At 36.9% G+C, this 24,000-nt stretch overlaps 1 non-coding gene across 1 annotated transcript; it reads right to left on the reverse strand.

Moving 5' to 3' along the window:
- Nucleotides 1-23,047: 23,047 nt before the first annotated feature.
- Nucleotides 23,048-23,154, reverse strand: LOC133820247 (small nucleolar RNA R71). The gene has a single exon (XR_009886672.1). It is a non-coding gene; the product is annotated as a small nucleolar RNA R71 (small nucleolar RNA).
- Between the last annotated feature and the right edge of the window lie 846 nt (nucleotides 23,155-24,000).

The following is a 24,000-nucleotide window of genomic DNA, read 5'->3' on the forward strand; positions in this document are numbered from 1 at the left end:
GCCAGACTGACATTATGACTCTTCAATTAAACATGTCCTGCATCTTATCCTTGGAGTTTTTCCGCGGCTCCAACCGATAGTAATATAACACCTCTGTGAGGGTGGGCTCCACCATCTCCTTCTAGGCACAGAACATATGCCACCCTGCGAGCAACTTGTATGCCTGGGGCAGGAGTTGGAACGACGTGATCCCCACGAACTGGAGGAATCACACAAAATAGTCATGAAGCAGGAGACTAGCTCCTGCACTAATGTGGCCTGTGCTCCAGGCCCCAAATACACCCACTCCAGTGTGGGCCTTTTCCTCCTTCTCGGCCAACCTGTTGAAGAAGAGCCCTGTATTCGACACTACCATGAAGGATTTCCCCAACTCATTAAGCATCCAGTAGTTCCATAACTCGTTGGTCTTCACATCCATTTCCCACGTGTTGCCAGCGGGAAGCTTATGCCCCTCCAGGATGACTAGGCTTGCATTTACAACATCCTCTGAGTAAAGTGTGATGCCGTGAACCATGATCAGAGACCTGGAAGCAACAAGAAAAGCAAGAACCAAGTAGTTAGCACCAAAACCAAAGAAAAATGGTTAAGGCACAAGGATTCTCCTAAACTGCTTGGAGAGGCCCCCTCCGGACACTGCTCCGGGAACAATTAAGGTCCCATGAGCATGAGTTGGGAACTAAAAGGAAAATATCTTTGCAAAGGGAAACTCATTTACCTGAATGGTTTTGAGGCGTTCGGTTTTGTCAATTCAAAGCGGTCCAACTCGCTCCATTAGTCACAATTTATCTTCGAAAAGAAATTTCACCTAGAAAGTTCTCTATTATTCATCACTACATAGAACCACCCTACATAGTGGTCGTGACCCTAACAGCCACATGATTGCAGAGGCAATATGATAATAGAAAATAATAAGGGAAAACAAAGAAGTGGCCAGAAAACTTACCGAAGAAACTTGAACTTGAGATTTGTTGGTGAAAAGGCGGCAACGTCGGCAGAAACTCAGTCTTGAACTTGAGGAGGCGGTAGAACAACTCGTTGATGTTCTTGGAAGGGTCGTCCGGGGTGAAGTTGTGCTCTTGATGAATGAAAGGCGGGTTCGATGGAAATAGTTAGGCTCAAAAATGCGTTAAACGTTAGAAAATTTCGTCTGCGATTTTAGACATTCAAGGGCATTGCTCTCTGCTTTCTGGTTTATAAATTCAGGATCAGTAAAAATGAGGAGGGGAGCCCACTGGCGTATTTATAGGAGAGATATATCCTTTCCAATCCAATGGTTCACATTGAATACCCTAAAAAAATCCACATCCGACAGTTCCGGATAGCGAAGGCACATTAACTAGCCCAATCGAGTGCTAAATCATCGATTCGTTAATCCACGATCTACGGCTCTCCCATTCATCGACCCGTAATTAATATCCCAAGAAAATCCACATCTGATTGTTCCAGACAATGCAGGTACATTAAATAGCCCATTCAAGTGCTAAAAGCGCACTTTCACCTAGATGGGATGCTTCAGAAAACACGCTGACACCCATCAGTCACCCAGGGCAACAAAGGAATTCCCCATGTCTTTTGGGCTTTCACTTAGAGACATGTGCCCAGATCATTAGGAATCTGAAAGGTTGGGGATTAATCAGTTGGCCCCCAAGGAAATGAACCGGAGCTCAGGTAAATGAACTGGAATGTAGGTAATTGATCCTGGACTCAGGTAATTGAACCAGAACGAAGAGGCGAATCTCCATCGCACAGGCACAGATGAAGACTTGGGGGTAAATGTTGTCCATATTTTCCACCAAGGACATGTGGCAGTGTCAAGTGAGCTTCACGAACACTCAGGAGAGGGCAGGGCCCATCAAACACTAAGCAACTAGAGGCTTGAAGGCCCAGACCCATCCTAGGTCCAATGACTAGCGAATAATCCAAGTGTAGCGAGAACCCAGACCTAAGATGGAGGCACATACCAACTTCATAAGTGCGCACAACTTCGATCATCCAGGATGTAGATCGTTATGGTGGATATCCCAATCAAAGGGCCATATCACGCCATGTGGGATCTGGATAATGCTTCGGGGTCCATCCTCACATTTAAACTCACTATCAGGATATATCCTTTGATTTGTCGACGCTAACTGATGTTCGTCTTTGTAAATGAACCCAAACCTTGGTAAATGAACCTGGACCATACATCTTGGTAGAACAAGACCAGTTCTTCATACAGATGACGTGTCCTTGAGAAATCTGGCAGTTGGTCTCCTCAACTAACTTGCAAAAGGAGTATGCACGGAACATACAATGTTCCTAGGGATCGGTACTACCACTACTCTGATAGATCCTGTCCCTCAAATCCCCCTAACGACTCATACGCACCCATCCGTATTAACGTACAAAGGGCAGTTGTAATGCTCTACCACACTTAAGTTGACCCAATGGGCTTAGACTAAACATTATGTAATCACGCTATACCCTTGTATTATAGCTCCATTAGAGAGAAATTATGCTTATATCTTTATTGGGCCCGGATAAGTCCGGCCGAAGCTACATGGCCACCTATAAATAGGACCATTAGTGCACTGTAGCAAGGATCTTAATTTTCATGCATGCAAAAACACTGCTGAAAACCTCCATTGCTAAACTCTCTAAAGCTCAATACAATTGACTTGTGGACTAAGGCTCATTAATGCCCCAACCATGTATAAACTTTGATCTCATTTATTTCTTTTCTTTTTTTACTAGCTCTTATTTCTTGATATATTTGTAGTTTCTGAAATACTCGGTAAACAGATAGACTAAGGGATATACCTTATCTTTTCCCATTTCAACTATCTTTTTTGCAAGATGACTAATTCCCTTCAAATCTGAAAATTCTATACTTGAGTGCATATCAACAATATAATTTTGAAGTTGATCATCAAGAGCCACGAGCTCAATTGCAGAAAAACATTTTGGATAGCACCCAGCAAGTTGAATTATCTTTTGCTTCTCGAAAGCAACAAACAAATTATCAGGACACAAACATTCTACACATGTTGCATATCAATGATGGAATAATACAACTTCACACAGTAGTGATGTAAATTTGTAGTCTCATAAGTTTTGTGTCATGATCTACCTCGAGGTATGTAGATATCACTCATGTCAGGAGCTTGAATATTGTGGTTTTCACAAAAGGATGACACTTGACCAATAAAAGAATCTTAACTATTTTCCCTCATCTCTTACAATCTTTGTTTACAACATTTTCCTAAGGCAATGTCATTTACAATATCTTGGTATTTTCGTTGTAGTGCTTTTGACAATTCATTGGAAATGCCCAATACAATTCTCATCAAATGTAAACAAAACACAAAGCTATATGCTTGCATAATTTCTAATAAATTAGTTGCTTCATATCTTTGCTTACAATTTGATGCATCATCAACAATGGTTTCAAGGACTTCAACTGTAGATGAAAAAAAAGTGATCAAGCTAAGTAATGTACCATAGTGTGAGCCCCCATGTGTGTCTCCATGACGTTTGAGAGTTGTACTTTGATTTAGGCCTCGACCACTTTCAACCTCTCCATTTTGTAATGCTTGAGAAATGTGAGCAATTTGTTTCTCTTAAAGGATGTCAGAATGTTTGGGTGATGCTTAAACAACATTCACTACACTGGCTACCACATAAAAGAACTCTGGAACTTAATCATGCTTTTTGCCACACCAACAAGTGCTAGTTGAAGTTGATGAGCGAAACAATAAATGTATTAAGCACTAGGATTCTCCTTCAAAATAAGAGCCTTCAAACCGTTGAACTCACCTTGCATATTACTAGCTCCATCATAACCTTGTCCTCTCAGTCTAGCTATACTCAATCCATATCTCGAAAGTAATCTATCAATTGCAGCTTTAAGTGAGATATCAGGGGTACTTGTGATGTGCTCAAGGCCTAAAAATCATTCAATTATACACCCTTTTTATCCACATAACGCAACACAACCGACCATTTGTTCTTTCATTGAGATGTCATGAGATTCATCAATAAAATAATATCCAATTTGAAGCCCTAGGTCGAAATTATCATGGGCTTTAGGCCCGTGAAATTTCTCATTTGATTATAAGCCCATTAGACTTAAAATCAAGGCCTGCATTATTTTCTATTGATTTAATTAAATAAATAATCATTTAAATCCTTTATCAAATTAATTATTTATAATTTGAACCTTGATTTAAACTTATTTATCAATTTAGATACCAATTTATCTTAATTAATAAATCAACCATAATTTCTCTTTTCTTCTAAAAAATACATAACTCTGTGAAACTATTCAAAATTAACTCGGTCAACTTTGATAATTCTAATTGATAATTAAATCAATTAATTGAGACTATCTAGATGATTTTATCCAAGGTACAATGGGGACCATGGGCCTATGAAATCAAGCTCCAATAAGTTATCATAAATCTAACAAATAAATTTACTAACTTATTAGTTCCTTGTGACTCCACTATAGACTCGGAATTGCACTCTTGAATTCATAGAACGCTCTATAACAAATATATATACGCTATTAATTATCCATTGTTACAACCACAATTGTCACTCAATCCTCTATAGATGGTCTACAATGAGATAGAACTAAAATACCATTTTACCCCTCATTGTATTTTATCCTTAAAACACTTAGTTCCTTGTAAATGATATTTCAATAAACTAATTTAATTACTAAGATCTCTATCATTTAACACCTTTGAACCAAACTAAAAGGAAACAATCGTTTCACTTCTTCATCAGAAGAAGTCATATTTACAATAGATGTTCATATCTATGATTAACACTCCCACTCAATTGTACTACTGAGTTCCCAATATGTAAGTATGGGCTAGTCCGTAGGGTAAGCTGGTAACGAACAAGTCAAAGAACTCAAATAATACAACCAGTTAGAATACTGACCACTCAGAATTGAGATTGAATTGACCTATGATAAACTATGAGATATGACTAGAATAGATAATAACGGTATGTTTACTTATCTTATCAACTGTCAATATCGGTCCTGTCCGATGTAACAAATACATCCGATCTTATCTGCTTTGCTAATGTTTTGGAAAGAACATAACACTATAATGTGTAAGTAGATCATATTGTAGATTGGAAAGTCAGTGTAAATCCTGTGCACTGACTAATCTTAGGACTAACTTATTTTGAACATATAATCATATTTATATTCCACTGTGATTACGTCACTATAAATAAGATTAGCTATATGCTCGGGATTTAATAGAAGTTTATATTAAACAAATAATCATGAAAATAAAACATGTGAGCAAAGTGATTGACCAAGTCAAAAAATGATTTCTATTCTTTTATTGATAATAAAATGAGATTACAAAGAATTTGGGTTTTAATTAAGGCATAAAACCCCAACATGAACAACTCTTATTCAAAATCAACTACTGTATCATTGTCTTTACTCGTAACCTCAAACTCAAGCCAACTAAGTTATCATACATTCATTCTTGATGCCTTCTTGAACCTTTTCCTCACAATTTCATTTGCTTTTAGAGTTAGAGGCATTTTGATAGATTTTGCAATCTTTTGGTGCTTGTTGAATGATTGAAATTTTTCTCTAGCTAGTATTTAACAAAACAATTATCTAGTGTTCTCATGCATCCCTCAAAATTAAATAATTCATATTGTGAGCTAGGAAAAGTGAGATATTGCCCATCTTTTCACATCAAGATACTTTTGTGCCTTCTTCCATGGCGAGGTCATCTTCAAAAAATTTATTTAACAACCTTTATTGTAACACCTTGGATAACCAAGACCGTTACACTATGTGTTTATAAAGGTACAAGACTTGCTAATCAAGTCGTTTAGTTGAAAATGTGTCACTAAAACCATTATTGAACTAGGGTTAAAATATTTTGGTCATAAAAGATAAATTTCATTTAAATAAGCGTTTGTTACACGAGATCCCAAAAATAGTGTTAAATAACAATTTACAAAATTTCCAAAGGTTATGTACAACCACAAGCCACTCTAATGGCAAAATAGGCATTTTAGGGTCGCCTGTCCCTATATCATCCCTCGGTCGTGGCGGCCGAGCAGCCGACTATGTACATTCTGCCCCAGAGCTCTCCAAATCAGAGTTGGTCCAGCTTACCCTTGCCTTTACCTGCACCATGTAGCACCCGTGAGCCAAGGCCCAGCAAGAAAACCATATACAAAACATAACCAATAACAGTAATCAAACAATTCATAATTCATTAATCAAATACTCAGCAGACCACATCGTTCACATAATCAGTGATATCAATCAACAAACCAACAATCTATCATCCAGATAATTAACATGCCACAATCATTAGATTAACAACAGTAAACATATCATACAATATCCAGGGTCAACACCCTTAGGACGCACCCTTTGTTTATCCCACTGACTACGACTCACTTAGGCCGAGCTCAGTGATTATATAATTAACCTCAGCTACCAGTGGCCGAGCCGTGTCTTGTGTGCCAATGTTAATTTCGGCACTCTTAGGCCATTTATGTCATGCTCACATGGCATAATACCATCATACAACATTACATACAAGTATAGGGAACTCTTAGTCCCAACATAGCCATATAACTGGGTGCAGTTTTCTTACCTTTGATTCCAAGAGGAGAAGGTGAACTGGTTCTGACCACGATCCTTAGCCTCGAGCCTTGATGAAAAACCTAGTCATAAGAGTCATTGATATCTATCAACTTCCAATAAAAAATAAAATACCTAGAGAACAAAACTAGCCTCTGAGACCTCAATTTTTGCTAAACCTGGTAGTAGAAATTGTCTTGAGCCCCTAGGTTCGAACCCCCGAGCCCTAACAACACTAAGAACTCCTCTAAGATTAAAACTCTTAGGCGGATCGCAACTTGGCTCAGCAAGTTGCGACTTGCCCCAAGTCAGAGAGCAAGCTTTCACGCCAAAGGGGAGGCGGGTCACGCTTGGCCAAGCAAGTCGCGGTGCGCCCCCAAGTCAGAGAGCTCCCACGGCCAGAAGGGCCACACGTGCCACGATGCCCCCAGGCTGGGTCGTGGCGCGCCCTGCGAACCTAGAGAAAACCTGGGTTTTCTCCTCTTTCTCCCAGCCAAGAACACTCAAACAACCCAGAATTTTCCCCCATTTATCCCTTCAATTCAACACTAAACAAGTCAGGAAGTAAGACCCATATTCACCTATTTCTTTTATCTAATAATATCAATAAATAACACAGAAACCATACCTTAATTCACACATACTAATCAAGCAAAACCCATTGAAATTCCTACCCAATACCCAGTCTAATACTACACCCTTGCATACCTCCACTTTCATACTTAAACTCAGCAACAAAGAATTTAGTCAGAATCTTTACCTCTTTTTGCATCCTAATTTCCCCCAGCAGCAACTCAGAATGATCCCAACTTTAAACCTTCAAGCCTCTCCAATAACCAGCCCTCCTTCCCTTCAATTTCTTCTATATCCTCAAAGCTTTTCAGCTCAAACCGAAGGGAGAGAGAAGAGGGAAATCGTGAGAGTAGAGAGAGAATAGGCTGAAGACTTCTACTTACTTCTATTTAGACTTAGGTGAGTTTTCTTTTCTGAGTTTATTTTTAAGTGGCCTAATGACTCAATTACCCCTCCAATCATCTCAATCCTTCCAAGGTATCTAAAGGGTATTTTAGTCATTTTGCTCCCAATTCCAACTAATTCCTTGAGTGTTCCTAATATTTACCACCTAAATCCCATCATCCAATTAATCACCAATTATTTACCCAATGTCTAATAATCCCCAATATATTTCCTAAATTCCCAAAAATACCCCTAGGCTCCCCCGAGCTGGGTATAAATCCCCCCTATGACTATTTCGCCACACCGTTCACTAGGACCGTCTCGAGGCATATGCTACAAATATATCCACATAATAATGTGGTCTCAACAATTTACCACAAATAATCACATTTATGCCCTCAATGGGCCAAAAATTACAAATATGCCCCTATGAGCTAAACATGGCCCACATGCATATTAATACTCATAAGCATGCATTTCACATACCCATATAAGCATGTGTTTACCGAGTTTTTTAGAAACTAGAATTATAAAAGATAAGAGAGCTTAAGAAGAAAGGATTTAGAAGTTACAAGCAAGGTTTTTACGTGGTTGGGGCGTTAATGAGCCTTAGTCCACGAGTTAGTTGTATTAGAGCTTAGAGAGCTTTTGACAATGGTGTTTTCTACAAGTTTGAGCAGAGTAATTGCTTACAAGAGAAAATCTGGGATCCCCCCTACTGTGCACAACTGGCCCTATTTATAGGCAGTTTGGTGCAATGGGCTTGGGCTGGACTAATCCTGGCCCAATAGAGATGTAATCATAGTTTGCTCGCTAATGGAGCCATAATGCAAAGGATTGAAATATACAACATATATTAATCAAGGCCCATTGGGCCAGCCCAAACATGATCACATTATAAGACTCACGACAAACAGTTGCTTCAATCTGGGTGTTATGGGCTATGAGGAAGATTTGGGGGACAAGATCTATCAGTGTAGTGGCAGCGCAATTCTGAACCAACGGCGTACATTCCCGAGGTAGCCTCCTCTGCATGTTACTTATGGGGACACAGCTCCACTCTTCTCGGGGACCTGCCAGCTTCAGGGAAGACCAAACTTTCCCTATCCGGACATCTTGTCTGTAGAGTCCAAGAACTTTACTTAGCTAGTTAGATAGTAGTAGCAATAGTAATAGTTGTAGTATTTTTATGACTGTAGATTTTGGTTCAGACCGGGATTTAGTTGGACACTCGTAGTAATAATTGTAGATTTTCTATGTTTAACCTATAGTTTAAGAATATTAATTTTAACCTAAGGTTTGATTAATATGACGGATATTGATGGTGATATTTATTATATTATAAGGTTTAGATGGACCCAATAAGATAGTAACACTTGTATTGTGTATGTTTAATGATAATTAAGTATTTTTGAGGAATAAGTTTATTAAGATCAATATTTGAATATCCTAGGGTCTGCCAGCAGCTTTGAAATCGTTAGAGGACTTAGTCAAGGCTGTTTACTCAATTCAAAATAGGCTGAAAAAGTGTAATTACGTGTTTAATATTTCAGCGTATGCCGACATATCGCAGCTATAAGGGCGATATATCGCCATACAGGGATACGAAAAACACGTAACTTCGCACGACCACCTCGACGAGCCTCAGGCATATTAGACCAGGCGATATATCACCTATTAGGGGCGATATATCAGCTCATGTACCAGATTTTTGAATGTTTTGAAAATCGAGCTCATTTTAAAGCATCATTCTGACCGAGTCTTCAGCCTCTGCTGAACGATAATTCAAATATTTTTCAATTAAAAAGCCATTATTTTATTCAAGTTAAATGAAGATCTTTTCATTCTTGAACTCTATAAATAGGACCTAGTACCCAGCCATTTATTCATTCATCAATCTAAGTTCAGAGTCTACAAGCTGCTAGGTTATTTTAAGAGTGATAAACACTTGGGTTGGGGTTATAAGCTTTATCCTTATAAGCTTAATAAACACTCAGGAAGTAAGGTTCATAGTATATTTTGGTTCGAGGTGTAGTTTGGTTATCGAAGCATTAAAGGTATTCCAAATTCTAGTTCATTTCTGTATTGTTTCCTTCAGTTCTTATAGTTTTCTACTCCAAATCCCAACTCTATTCTTTATTCTTGGTTAGGAAATCTAAGATCTTGAACGTAAGATTCTTGGTAAGTATCTTTTCGATGGTATAGTTCTTTCATTCTTTTCATCCCTTTTTCTTTAGTATACTCACCTTTCTATGATGGTTTTTAGGAGTGTTCCAAAGTCCCAATACTGTTCTCATATCCTGATATATTGGTAAGTAAAATAGGATAGGATTCTATATGTTATATGTTATCTTATGATTTATGTGTTATGAAATGTTATATTATGTATGTTTGTAGGCTTGGGCATATGACTTGTATAGCTAACAAGCCCCAATAAATTTATGGGCATATGACTTGCTTAGCTAGCAAGGCCCACAAATCTAATGGGCATATGACTTGTTTAGTTTACAAGCCCCAAGTAGTAATGGCCATTATAAGTATATATGACATATGATTATGATACGCTTATGGTATATGTTTATGGTATATTTTTAGCATATAATATAAATTTTTATGAATATGATTTATGTTGTTAGATTTTCCTTGCTGGGCATCAGGCTCATTCCTTTATGTTTATATGTGCAGGAAAATAGCTATGGTGGCGGAAAGGTTCTTGGCAGCTTGGGGGTTGTGTATTGAGGCAGGATGGAGTCGGTGGATTGAGCATTCGATTCGAGGATGAAGTCTCTTCATAGTCTTTTAAAAATTATGCTTTATATGTATTTTCCGCACTTTATTTTGTAACCCATTTATTTAAAGTTATGTTATGTTTTTATTTTAAAAACAATGGGATCCCATATCCTACTTTAAATTTTATGTAGTTTAACATTTGTTTTACAAGTTTTAATGAAGTTATGATTATTTCACTTGTGAGTTTTATTAAAGGTTAGTGTCTATGTATAGTAGTCATTAATGGTCCAAAGTCTAGAGTAGTTGGGTCATTACAGATGGTATCAGAGCAACGGTTCATTCGCATGAAGTTCTCCTCGATACACACACTCAAAGCTCCGAATTTGACTGCCAAGTAAGTATTTAAGTTATAGTTATTATGCTTATATGTATAGCTAACGATTTTAGCATTTATGTTTTCAGTTAAGTATGAATGGAGCATTAACCTATGAGGATATCCAATCCATTAAGGCTTTAAAGAGAATAAGAGAACCGAGAAACACCGTAGCAACACTAGAGAGAATCACTCGGAGACTTCTTTTGTTCCACAAAGAAATAGGTCACCTTCAAGAGTCTAAGCAGATCATGATGAGAGCAACGGAACAATACGTTTTAGTGATTAGACTATTTAGAGATTTTCATCCCGTAATTACAGCCTTAGAGGAAATATGGGAAACAATGGATGATGAAGATGAACTGCCAGTAGCAATGCAATATTACTTTCTCTTAATTAGGTTCACTTCAAAATCAGAATTTTAGTTTACAAATGAGCAAAAGCATAGGATTTTTACGAACCTTCCTCGAGGACATTTTGAGGCACATGATAATGAAGACTATGAAGAGTTAGATGATGATATGCTAGATGAAGGATCAGAGGTAGAAGATCCTGATTTTTAGAATAGTTAATTTCATTATTTGTTTTATTTATTGTTTGTTTTATGGTTGTAATTAGTGAAAACTCTTTTCCAAATTAATATCATGTTATTTTGTTATCATGTATGAGTTTGATTTTTATTTCGCAATCATAATAAATAATAAATAAAATAAATAATGACTAAGTTCGGTGAGGGTGGATACAAATCAATGAACCAAGTTTCTATATTGAGAGTTAGGGGGCCATAGTAGTGGGAACGATTTTAGTGATCCCAGCCCTCCCTCAATATGGTTAACTTTGGAACAAAGATGAGTGTTGAGCATGAGAATTAAGTCATATAGGATGATTAGAAACAGACTTAGAAATAATAAAGATGGCTTGTTTTCTAAGTATAGAAACCCATTCTAAAAATAAAGAAGACTTATATAATTTTCATAAGAAGTCATAATCAATAGGTCTGAGATATGTTTGTTTTAGAATAAGTTTTTGCCTTAGAGCCTATTAGGTAAAGTTCTAACATGTTTGTAATGCCCTGGTTACCCCATAACAATTACAGTGAACTGTGAACCGGAAATTTGACTCATTGCCTGAGTCCCTTGGTTAAAAACGTGTTCTAAGTGTTATTAACAGGCTAAGGTGAAAACTAATAAAAAGGAAAGGATATATTTTATTTAATACATAAAACTGTTCATGGGCCCACAAGAACATTTACAAGTTGTTTACAACTCAAAAAGGTCATTACTGTTCCAAAATTACAAACTCGCCGACCTAAGCGGAAAAAATAGGGTAAACCCCCTAGTTCCTCTGAGAACTCCTTGGCCGTGGTGGTCAAGCGACCGCATATGTACACATCACCACCTAAGCTCTCCACTCAAGGCTGGGTGAGCTTTTCTTTCCCTTTACCTGCACCACATAGCACCCATGAGCCAAAGCCCAGCAAGAAAACACAGTGTTGTATATAAACATTATCAAATGATTATCATTATAATAACACAGAGCTCATAGCTCCTAAACAGATGAGTGAATATCACTTGAGGTTCTGGAAAACCATACTGAGTGACTGACAAGCAAGTCACTAATTTAAATAGAAGAGTGGCTGCTAGGTAAGCCACTAGCCTTGAACAGATGAGAGACTGATGGGTAAGTCTCTAACTTAACAGATGAGTGACTGATGGGTAAGCCACACAAGCGCTTATAATATTCATTGAACTTGAGGTCGGTCCGGCATTAATGCTCTTTGAGTCATTCAATGCAGAAAGTCGATTAGATCTAATCTTTGTTGGCTTGCGTTGAACACGCTAAGGCCGTCCTGACTAATGAGTCAGCACTATGTGACTAGTGCCTAGTACCACTGCCGAACCTGACTAATAAGTCACAACTTCACAGTTGATACTAGCACCTTTGCCAAATCTGACTAATGAGTCAGTACCATACACAAATGAGCAAGATTTGCTAAGCATTCAATAATCAATCCATGTCCACATTTACACAATCAACATGCCTCAAGAATCATCATGCATGTCACATATGGGGTGCAGTTCTCCTACCTCTGGTTCGAGCGAGAAATAATAATAAGAACGACTCCTGAGAACGATCGACCTTTGTTTCCTTAGCAGTCACCTAATCACAACCAATTATAACCTCAATTAATGAGAATCAACATGAATAGGGTTTTAACCTAAGCACCACTCTCGGGACCTCGAAACATGCCCACACGGTGAGTAGATTCGACCTCGAGCCTTTAGGATTGAAACCCCTAGTCAAAAACCCTTAAAAACACTCAAAACGGGACTTTGAAGGAACATAGTAGTGCTACAGCGCTCAACCCCTAGCGCCCCAGCGCTGTACTCAGAACCCCCAACATGCACATCTGCCTCCTGAGTAGCGCTGTAGCGCCCTAAGGTGGACGCTATAGCGCTACCTCCAGCATTGAAATGCCCTGAAATGCCCTTCTTCATCTCCTTTGATTCCCACCTGATTCCAAAGCTTCCAAAACCCATTTTTGATGCCAAATGAACCCAAAATCCATCCTAACATACCCCAAACATCCCAACCATAGGAACCCTAGCCAAAACTCCCAACAAAACCAAAGTCCCAACCTAGAAATCACAGCTGCAAAACAAAGCTAAAATAGAGCAAACTAAGGAATTCTATGGTTAGAAACTTACCCAAAGCTCAACTTATGAAGCCCTTCAATGAAGGAACACACTCCCAAACTTCCAAGGCTTGCTTCCCGAGCTTGAATCCTCAAGATTGATTCAAAAATCACAAAGAAAACTGAAGAAAATGATACGGGAAAGCTCTCAAACGTGCTATATTTTTCTACCCCTTTCTCAGCCAAAAATAACTTATATATATCCTAGGGGTGAAATGACCATTTTACCCCTAGGTCAATTTAAAGTTTCTAAAGGCTCCCAAGGGCATATCTGGCATTTTCCACCTATCTCGTTAATCATAATTAACGCTTTCCAGTTCCCGCTATTCTCGATAATCTCAAACACCAATACTTCACATTCCGTTACCCTTTAATACTCGGTAATGCTCTAATCATTAAAATCACCTCGTGACTCAACCCGAGCCCCGATCTTAAACCTGTTGTGACTAGACCGCTAATCAACATTCCAAGATCGTCTCATGCCGAATGGCTCGAACAAACCCACATTATAATGTGGTCTCAACATATATCACCAACATGCATACAAATATACAATTTACCCTCAACGGGCCAAATTACCATCACACCCCTGTAATTAAAATATGGACTCACATGCATGCATTTAACATCATATTATAATATAATCCACATATACATGCATAATATCATTTAATGGCTTAATTAAACAAGTATGGCCTTCCCCGCCTACTATTCCCGCCATTAAACCACATCGGAGAATTTGGGACATTAAAATGTTTCTTTCAACTGTTAGAACTCTGCTGCGATGTCGCTCAGAAGATTTGCACGCACCAACAGAAACGCCTCCAACGCTGCTCTAGTGAACAATGAAGCCCCTCCAGTTTGCAGAAGGGGAGTGCGTGCTTCTGCCAGCCGCAACGCGCCAGCACCGCCAGGTGCCAACACTACGGAGATCGCCAAACTGCGACAACAAGTCGAGGAGCTATTGCAGCAACAACGACTACAGGCTCAGCCCCAGACTCAGGCTCAGCCTCCACCGCAGTCGCAGCCACAACAAATGGCCTCAGCACCCCAACAAGTTGGTCCATATGGGGGATGGCCAGTGGAAAACTACGCGCCGTATCCAGTACAGCACATGGAGCCAGTTTATGAGATGTTTCGCAAGCAGCACACTCCAAAATTCAAAGGGAATACAGACCCCTTTGAGGCAGAAGAGTGGCTAAGGAATGTGGAGCCAATTTTGACGCACATGAATCTCAGTAATGCGGACTGTATATCCTGCGTCTCATCATTGCTCAAGAAGGATGCCAGGATATGGTGGGACTTGGTCCAGCAATCGCATTATGTTGCCACCATGACATGGACTCGATTTGTGGAGCTGTTCCACAAGAAGTATTACAATTCGGCTGTACTCGCTTCGAGAGTTGAGGAGTTCACCAACTTGAAGCAAGGTAGTTTATCAGTGGCAGAGTATGCTCGTCATTCTCGACAAGGTCTATTCCCAGACTAGTGAGTTTGCCACCTCTATTGGCATCCCGGAGGATATGGGTAGGTCGGGATAGGGATTTCTGGTCTGGGTTCATTTACTAATGTCCCAGTTCATTGACAATTGGGCTATCAGGACTCTCTTCTTCCCTGTTCATTGGGCTCAGGATGTGCCTGGATCTCTTTGAGGAAGCCCATGCACCCATCGTGTCATGCCACGTGTCCCGAGGGAAAACAGGGATAACAGTATGCTTATCACATAATCATGCATTAAATAATTTAAATCGCATATAAACTAATTATGCCCTCCCGACACACTAATCAAGGCCCTTAAGCCATATTAGTGATTTTGGGTCGTTACATTTATTCCTCTCCAATTTCGTACCCTTCAAAGCATTTATCATATCAACCATTTCTAATGAGCTTTTGTAGGTTTGTTTTCAACACTCATAAATATAATAAGTGAGACATTCATATGCATTCATCGCTACTTATAATAAGAAGTGGAAAAAGTCATTCATTTTCGTACCCCAAATTATGGCTCTTGTAGAGTCTTGCCCCTCGAATTTTTTTGTATGGTAAAAATACCCTATGAACTATAGCAACCATTGAAAACATACCCCTTCATTTGCATTCCTTTAATTTTTTAAACGATTTTTTTATGTGACCTTAAGCATAGTTGAAGTACAATGGTCTATTTAACTAATTGAAACTAGTCGAAATTGAGTTTATTAGCGTTAAGCATACAAATATAAGCTCTAGAATGCATATACATATTTTCAAAATTTATCATTAGACCACAATCTATGCATATATTTTCCGTTTGGACTCTCGAATTGCACTACATAAGTGCTACATAAATAAACTATTTAAAAAATGAATGGAATGCAACAGAAGGTGCACAATTTCAATGGTTGCTATAATTCGAAAAGATTTTTGTCACACAAAAAAAGTCGAGGGTCATAGTTGAAGGGAGAAATCTTATTTGTTGTAATCAGTAATGTGTAATCTAAAATTGGCAAATTTATAGAAATATCTTTTTATTTAAAAGATAATTTTTAAATTCATATTATTTTGATTTTTGAAATAAAGGTCTTGAATTAATTTGTAAGGATTTCATATAATTCCGTATTTAGCTTGATTTTATCACAATATGTTTATAAAAGGAATTTATATCTTGGTTACATAAAGAAAAATATTATGTGCTTAGTCAAAATCACTTCTGGAATATTTATCTTTTATTTTTCGTGCTGCTCAAGGTAATAAACTCCAGGACACTAAATCTTTGAAGTAATTAATTGTTATTTCTATCTTGAGAAATTTGATCTGACACATGTATTAGCTGTCCCTGACAAATCTGTATATGTCGGATCAGAATCATCTAAAAATGGCAAATCTTCATTAATCAAGAATATCTTCAAATATTCTTATTTTATTAGGAGATTTCGTCTCAGCCTTTTTGAGCACGAAATGGACTCTATAAATAGGCTTCTAAGGCCTTGAGAAAAATTGAACTCTTGGATACATAGTTTGTGAGTGAATTGTAATATTTGTTAGAGTTTCTTGTTTGTATTCAAGACCATAGTATACATGTGATCTTGTAGTAAAATGAGTGCTTAGTTTTGTTGTGAGTTTATACCACTTTCATGAGTGAATACATATTGTAATTTGAACACAATTCTTATAGTCTTCGCGAGAGGATTTTTACAAGCCTTGTGTCGGGAGGATGCAAGCACTCGCTGACCATTGAAGAGAGTTCAATTGGTTGAACGTTTCAATCAGAATCAGATTAGTGAAGAGAAGTACAACAAAGTTGCAACAAATCTCAAGAGGGAGTCTTATTTTGTTTGAGTCAATATTTTGTACTTGTGATTCTTTATTAATTGGTTTTATTCTCTGGGCGTGACCCCAAGGAGCAGGTTATCCGAAAGGGTTCCTGAACCTTGTAAAACTTCGTTGTGTTTTTTATTTTTTTGCATTGTCTTTTTATTGTGTTCAGTTTCTGTCGTGACAAGTTCTAATTTCCTCCTAACAGATCTGAAATTTGTTTCAACATTTCATTACCATTCCACACCTTAATTAATTCACCTGGTTTAATTAGTTTGGTATTACTAAAAACATAATTTCAATTGGTATCAGAGTAGGTCACTAAAATCTTAGTGAGATGTTGCGGTTTTCCGTTTGTTTTATTTCTTGTGAAATGTCTTTCTTTGTAGAAGATGGATCTATTACTCCACCTCCATTGTTGAATGATACAAACTATCCCTACTGGAAAGCAAGGATGGAAGCTTTTATCAAATCCCTTGATGAAAGATCTTAGAGATCAATATTGATCTGTAGGACACCACTAGGCGAGATAGATTCAAATTATGATAAGACACAGGTAAAATCTGAACTTGAATGGTCTAATGAAGAAGATAAATTGTCAATTTATAATAATAAAGCTTTACATGCATTTTTTAATGGTGTTGGTGAGAGTTATATAAAATTGATTTCATCTTGTGAGTCTGCCAAAGATGCTTGGGAAATCATTCAAACTCAATTTGAAGGAATTGTTGATGTTAAGCGATCTTGGCTTGTAATGTTGACCACAAGATTTGAAAACCTCTGCATGTCTGAAAAAGAAACCCTCGCTGAGTTTTATGAAGAATTGTCTGACATTGCTAATGAATATTTTGCTTTAGGAGAAAAGTTGTCTGGCTTTGTTTTGGTTAGGAAAATTGTTAGATCTCTTCCTGACATGTTTTAATCCAAGATCACAACCATTGAGGAGGTAAAGAACCTTGACACCTTGAAAGTTGAGGAATTGATGGGATCTCTTCGAACTTTTGAACTTAATAAAAATTTCGCCAGCAAGAGAATCCAATTGTTGTGAAAGAGAGATCGATTGCCTTGAATCTTCCAAAGGGAAAATGGAAAGCTCAGATGAGGAAGATGATGATGAAATGATCTTGTTATCAAAAAGATTTAAGAACTTTATGAAAAAGATTGGTAATAAGAAAAACGTGTCTAAATCCTCCAAAGGTAATAATTTTTCAAAAACTTTTGAATCTACTAATAAAAAAGGTATTCAATGCAGGGAGTGTGAAGATTTTGGACATATTCAATCTGAATGTGCCAATACCTTGAAGAAAAATAAGAAGGTCATGGCAGCCACTTGGAGTGACCAGGACTCTGAAAGTAATGATGAGGAAGAAAATTATAATCTTGCCTTAACTTTTGTTTTTTCTTGCTTACCTCTTTTTGTGCAGGTGAATGAGAACCTTGTTTGTTTAAATAATACTATTTCAATAGATGAGGGTTCCCATGGTGATTTAGATGAATCCAATTTGTATGAGGATTCATTGAAAGAATCATACAAAAATATGTATGATCAATGGTTGAAAGTGTGTTCAGATAATCGTTTGATAGCAAACAATAACAAAGTCCTTAAGAAGAGAAATTAAGAACTTGACTCTCTTGTTAAATAATATGAAATTGATATTGTTGCAAAATATTCTGAACTCAAACGTTTGTCTAATGAAGTTGATCAAATTGTGAAAGGTGTCAAAATGCTTAATCATAGATCTATAGTTTTGGATGATGTTCTGCTTGTAGGTCAAAACGCTTGTGATTTTTCTAGGTTAGGATCAAATGGATCTAAACTTAAAGGAAAAAAAAATTTTATTTATGGAAATCTTTCTGTTGTTTCGACGACTGGCCCTTTTGCAAGTTTTACTCAGACTCATGTGGCCTCATCTTCTCAATTTGTCACAACACATGAGAAACAGACCACCAGAATAAAAAAATTAGTCATTTTATTCCAATTTACCATTTCTGTGGAGTGAAAGGTCATATTCGACCTAAATGTTTTACCTTGATGAATTTTCTTAAGAAAAAATTACTTTAATCATCATGGTAATTTTAGACAAATGCCCTTGAAGAAAAGGACTCCACCTAAGAAAGTTTGGGTGAAGAAAAATAAATTCAAATGTCTTGCTGCCTTCCTTTACTTGTCATAGAACATGTGCTTCTAAATCTTGGTTTTTTAATAGTGGTTGTTCTAGGCATATGATGGGTAACAAAAGCATACTCATTGACTTCAAGACTTTGAAAAATAGGGAAGTCACATTTGGAGATGGTAAGTCTTGTAAGGTACTTGGTAGTGGCACTCTAAATTATGAAGGACTACCAAAGTTGTAAAATTTTCTTTTGGTTTATGGACTTAAAACTAATCTAATTAGTATAAGTTAAATTTGTGACCAAGACTTGTTTGTAAATTTTTGTCATGATAATTATTTTGTGCTTGACCAAGATGGAAATTGTGTTTTGAAGGGTTATAAATTTGTTGATAATTGTTACACATTATCTCAATCACACAGTTGTCACACAAACACAAGGAGTGATACTAATTTGTGTCATGAACAACATGGTCATGTGGATTTTGAAAATTTGAGAAAATTGGAAGTGTGAGTCATGTTCATGATTTACCGAATTTAAGTAAATATTCTTTTGGTAAATGTGAACCATGTCGATTGGGAAAATATTTGAAAATTTCCCATGAAAAATGTTTTAGTGTTGGAGTGTGTGCTCACCTCCAAGGGAACCCCATGGAGTCTCATGTGACTGATGTAAAAAGAATTATTCGTTATATCAATAATACTCTTGAATTAGGAATTTGGTGCTCCAAAGAAACAAACTCTAACCTTGTGTGTTATAGTGATGCAGATTGGGCAGGAAACACTGATGACAGCAAAAGTACAAATGGCGGTTGTTTTTACTTAGGAAACAATTTGTTTTCCTGGCATAGTAAAAAACAAAACTCCATCTCTTTGTCAATAGCCAAGACTGAGTACATAGTTGCTGGAAGCTGTTGTACTCAACTTTTGTGGATGAAACAAATGTTGGTTGAGTACGGGTTTGATCTTAAAACTTTAAACATTTTTTGTGATAATACAAGTGCTATTAATATCTCCAAAAATTATGTTTAGCACTCTCGCACCAAACATATTGACATTCGTCATCATTTTATCAAGGAACTTGTTGAAAACAAAGCTCTGATTTTAGAATATGTTGAGACTAACAAACAAATTGCAGATATTTTTACTAAAGCTTTAGACACAGTCAGATTTGATTCCCTCAAGAAATCCTTGGGGTTTGTTTTATTTCAAATTGCCAATAATTGATTGTCTTGCCTTGCATATATGATTGTGTAAATCTCTTGTCCTGTTTGGAAGAAATTCGATGACCATATTTTTTCAATTTTTAGAAAATGAACGTTATAATTCTTATACTTTATGAGGAATAAAAACCACATTTGAAAAATTATAGACCATCCAATTTATATTTGATCAAATCATTATGTCCGTTTTAGTATGAGCATTCCTTAATCCAGTTTCTTTTTCAGGCTCCATTCCTGAAAAAAGCTACCTATACTGATGTGTGAAAGCCGACATTGAGTAAGTTGGTACCAGGTAATTAGCAATTATATTGGAGGATACTCCACCAGTGTAAAGGGATACCATCAATATAAGAGTTATAACCTCCATTATGGTTACAACTTGAAAAAGGCTACGATTTCCAAACATGGGCAATGACCCTAGCTTTAAAAGGCCAAAAAGAAACGCTAAATTGATTACACATGCAGACACATATGGTATGGCAATTTAACCTTTTATTTTCGGAAATAGTTTTGTATAAAATAAAATAATTTTTTTTGACTGACTACTAAAGACAAATCAAATTTGAAAAAAAAAAAAATAATAAATGCAATTTATTTGTTTTATCTCATTATATTCAAAATCTTCTAAAAGTTTCCAATTTTGAGGTGTGAGAGAATATTTTTTTTTTTAAAAAATGAGACATTTTGGCATTTATCACACTAAATTTGGTTACCCATTTTCTAACATGCCTCATTTGTTCACAGAATTCTCTATATATTCAGATTCCCTTTGACTTTTTGGTTCTAAGTGTTTCTTGCTTTCTTTCTTGCTCACTTGTGCCCAAGTTTTTTAGGTTTTTATTCTTTGTGTGTCTCCTTTTGTTTTTCTTCTAGCAGCCATGAAGACCTGAGGTCGTGGTTCCACCTCCAAAGCTAGAAAGGTCAAGGGCATTAATTTTGCTGGTTCTGGGTCTGGAGATGTCGAGCCTGACTCCTCTGCTGTTCAGACTACTCTTACTTCTTTCTAGACAAGTATTACTTATCTCTCTGAGTGGTTCACTGCCATGGAGGATTCTCAGCGCCAAATTCTGGCTTCTTTAGCGATCATTAATGCTTCTACCACTCCAGCTCCATGACAGTTATAGTTCCTCTCCATCCACTTTTGTTTTGGTTTCGTTTCATTTTTCTTTGGCATTTTCTTAGTGATAAGCATACAAAATATACGCTTATTCATGACTTTTCCGGTTTGATTTGTTTTTTTTTTCTCAAGTGAAATTACGTATTTGATATGTTTTGTGAAGTTGTGCAGTTTGTCGTTATAATTTTGATTAGTATGCAAATTTGGAGTTTTCAAATTAAATATTTGCGTAATTAGTCAAAATTGGATAGTATTATAAAATCTGGCATAGGCGATATATAGCTTGTGTTGGGCGATATATCGCCACTTGAGGAATATTGATTTTTTGTAGAGACAGAAACGACAAGAGATTTTGCGTTTTTATCGAGAATATTCGGCAGGCGATATATCCCAGCATGGGAGGCAATATATCAACACAAGGGAATTTTTGGAATTTTCATGGAATTGTAGGGTTTTTTTTCGTGAAAATACAAAGAGGATTAGAGAAAAGGAGGCAAAGTTGTTCTAGAAGGTGTGGAGAAGGAATAAAGCAAGAATTCATTAGATTTATTTCATTTTTTTTATGCTTTTCAATTGGAGATTATTTTTATGCAAGTATGTTTAACATTATGAACTAAATTCTTGTTTAGAATATTTTAATGTAGTCGTTGGATATTATTTTCATCTTTAATGCAATTTCTATGATTTCATGAATTTATGTTTATCTATTGTTCTTATGCTTAATGTTTGTAATTGACTGGCCATCTTTTGCATGATTTTTGGTTTGAATTCAATATCTGAAAAGTGATAATTGGAATAACTATAGACAATAGACATAGATTTCAATTTAGAATGAAAGTATCAAATTGGTTTGTGTAGCAATTAGGTTTCTGTTTTTAATGTGGTTTATGTGTAGAATTTATCACAGATATGTAGAGAATTCACAGGTAAACTAAATATTTTATATCTTGAGAAAGAATAGAATTGGCAATAAACCTGCCATAATCATAGTTAGAAGAATCATATCAATTGTATTATTGTTTGAATAGAATTGAAGGTTGCTGAAATTAAAATTCTCTAATATTTTTTTTCTATTAAATTTCATTAATTTAATTATGTTCTTCTAGTTTATTGTTAGTTGTTAATTTTTCACTCAATTTCCATTAGTCAAATAAAAATTTAAATTTCACTTTTGGTAATTAGTAGATGAATTCTCTGTGGGAACAATACTTTACTTCTACTATTATTACTTGGTTGATTGCGTAATAAAAATTTTGTAACAAGTTTTTGGCGCCGTTGTTGGGGAATTGAAATTCAATTAATATCAAATTAGTTCATTTTTATTCTAATTTGGCTATTTTTATTTCTTTGTACTAATTTTATTTGTCGCACTTTGCTATTTCATGTTAATCTTTTGTATGCGACGTGAAGGGTCTGCAAATCTTTTGCCTATTAATCCTGAAATTGAAAGATCTTGCATAAAGAACAGAAGGAGCAAGAGGTTGGAAGCATCAATGGATGCCAACCAAAGATACAGGGCCAATAACAATGATGGTGAAAATCCAATCACTTAGGAACAAAATGTGCGAGCATTAAGAGATTATGTGCTCCCTGCTGTCACAGGGGGGCACTTGTGCATTAGATTGTCTACTGTCACTGCCAATAACTTTGAGAATAAGCCGGCGATGAAACAAATGATCCAGACTTCTGTCCAGTTTGGGGGTCTCCTCACTGAGGATCCTAACTTGTACATAATGAACTTCCTTGAGATATGTGCAACATTCAAGTTTAATGGGGTGAGCGATGATTCCATAAGGTTGAGACTGTTCCCTTTCTCACTCAGGGACAGAGCAAAAAGTTGGCTTATTTCTCTGCAGGCCAACTTAATTAATACATGGGAGGAACTAGCTCAGATGTTTCTCTCCAAGTTCTTTCCTCCTGCAAAAGCTACCAAGTTGAGAGGGGAAATCAATAACTTCTATCAGAATGAGAGGGAGTCATTGTAAGATGCTTGGGAAAGATTCAAATACCTGCTCAAAAAATGCCCTCATCATGGTATTGAGAAGTGGATGTTAGTCCACAATTTTTATAATGGGCTGTGCGGTACTACTCGCATTATCATAGATGCAGCAGCAACAGGTGGTGCTTTCATGAGTAAAGGGGATGATGAGGCCTATGAATTGTTAGATGAGATGGCCATGAACAATTATTAGTGGTCTGCTGAACAAGACACCTCACAAAGAAAAGTAGCTGGGGTACATTAATTAGATGTTATTACTGCTTTAACTACTTAGGTTGCTTCATTGACAACGCAGTTGCAACAAAACAATATCTCAGCTCAGGCTCAGGCTATACAGATGCAATCAGGGTGTGAATTGTGTGGGGCCTCATTTGTATGAACAGTGTACAGTTGCTAGCATGTATGGTAATATGCCAGTTGATCAGGCCCAGGTACAGGCAGTTGGTAATTTTTAGAGGCCGTATAACGATCCTTTCTCCAATTCATTCAATCCAGGGTGGAAAACCATCCTAATTTATCATGGAGAAACAATCAGGGGCCTCCAGTTCAATATCAGATTCCCTTTCCACAACCTATGTCTCAAGTACAACCAGTAGCTCCCACACAGCAGACCAGGCCACCAACTCCACAAGAAAAACAGAGTGAGTTAGAAGCTACACTTGTGACTCTTACCAAGAATTAAGCGCAGTTTATAACAGAAACCAGGTCTTCAATTAGAAACTTGGAAACACAGGTTGGGCAGTTGGAAAATTTGCTTAATATCAGGCCTCAGGGGAATTTGCCCAATTCAACAGTACTGAATCCAAAAGAACAATGTCAGACAGTGACGTTGAGAAGTGGTAAGGCTTATGAAGGGCCTAAAGCATGGGTAGAGGATTCAGAAGA

Source organism: Humulus lupulus, chromosome 2 (genome assembly GCF_963169125.1).
Source record: "Humulus lupulus chromosome 2, drHumLupu1.1, whole genome shotgun sequence".
NCBI classification, from domain to species: Eukaryota; Viridiplantae; Streptophyta; class Magnoliopsida; order Rosales; family Cannabaceae; genus Humulus; species Humulus lupulus.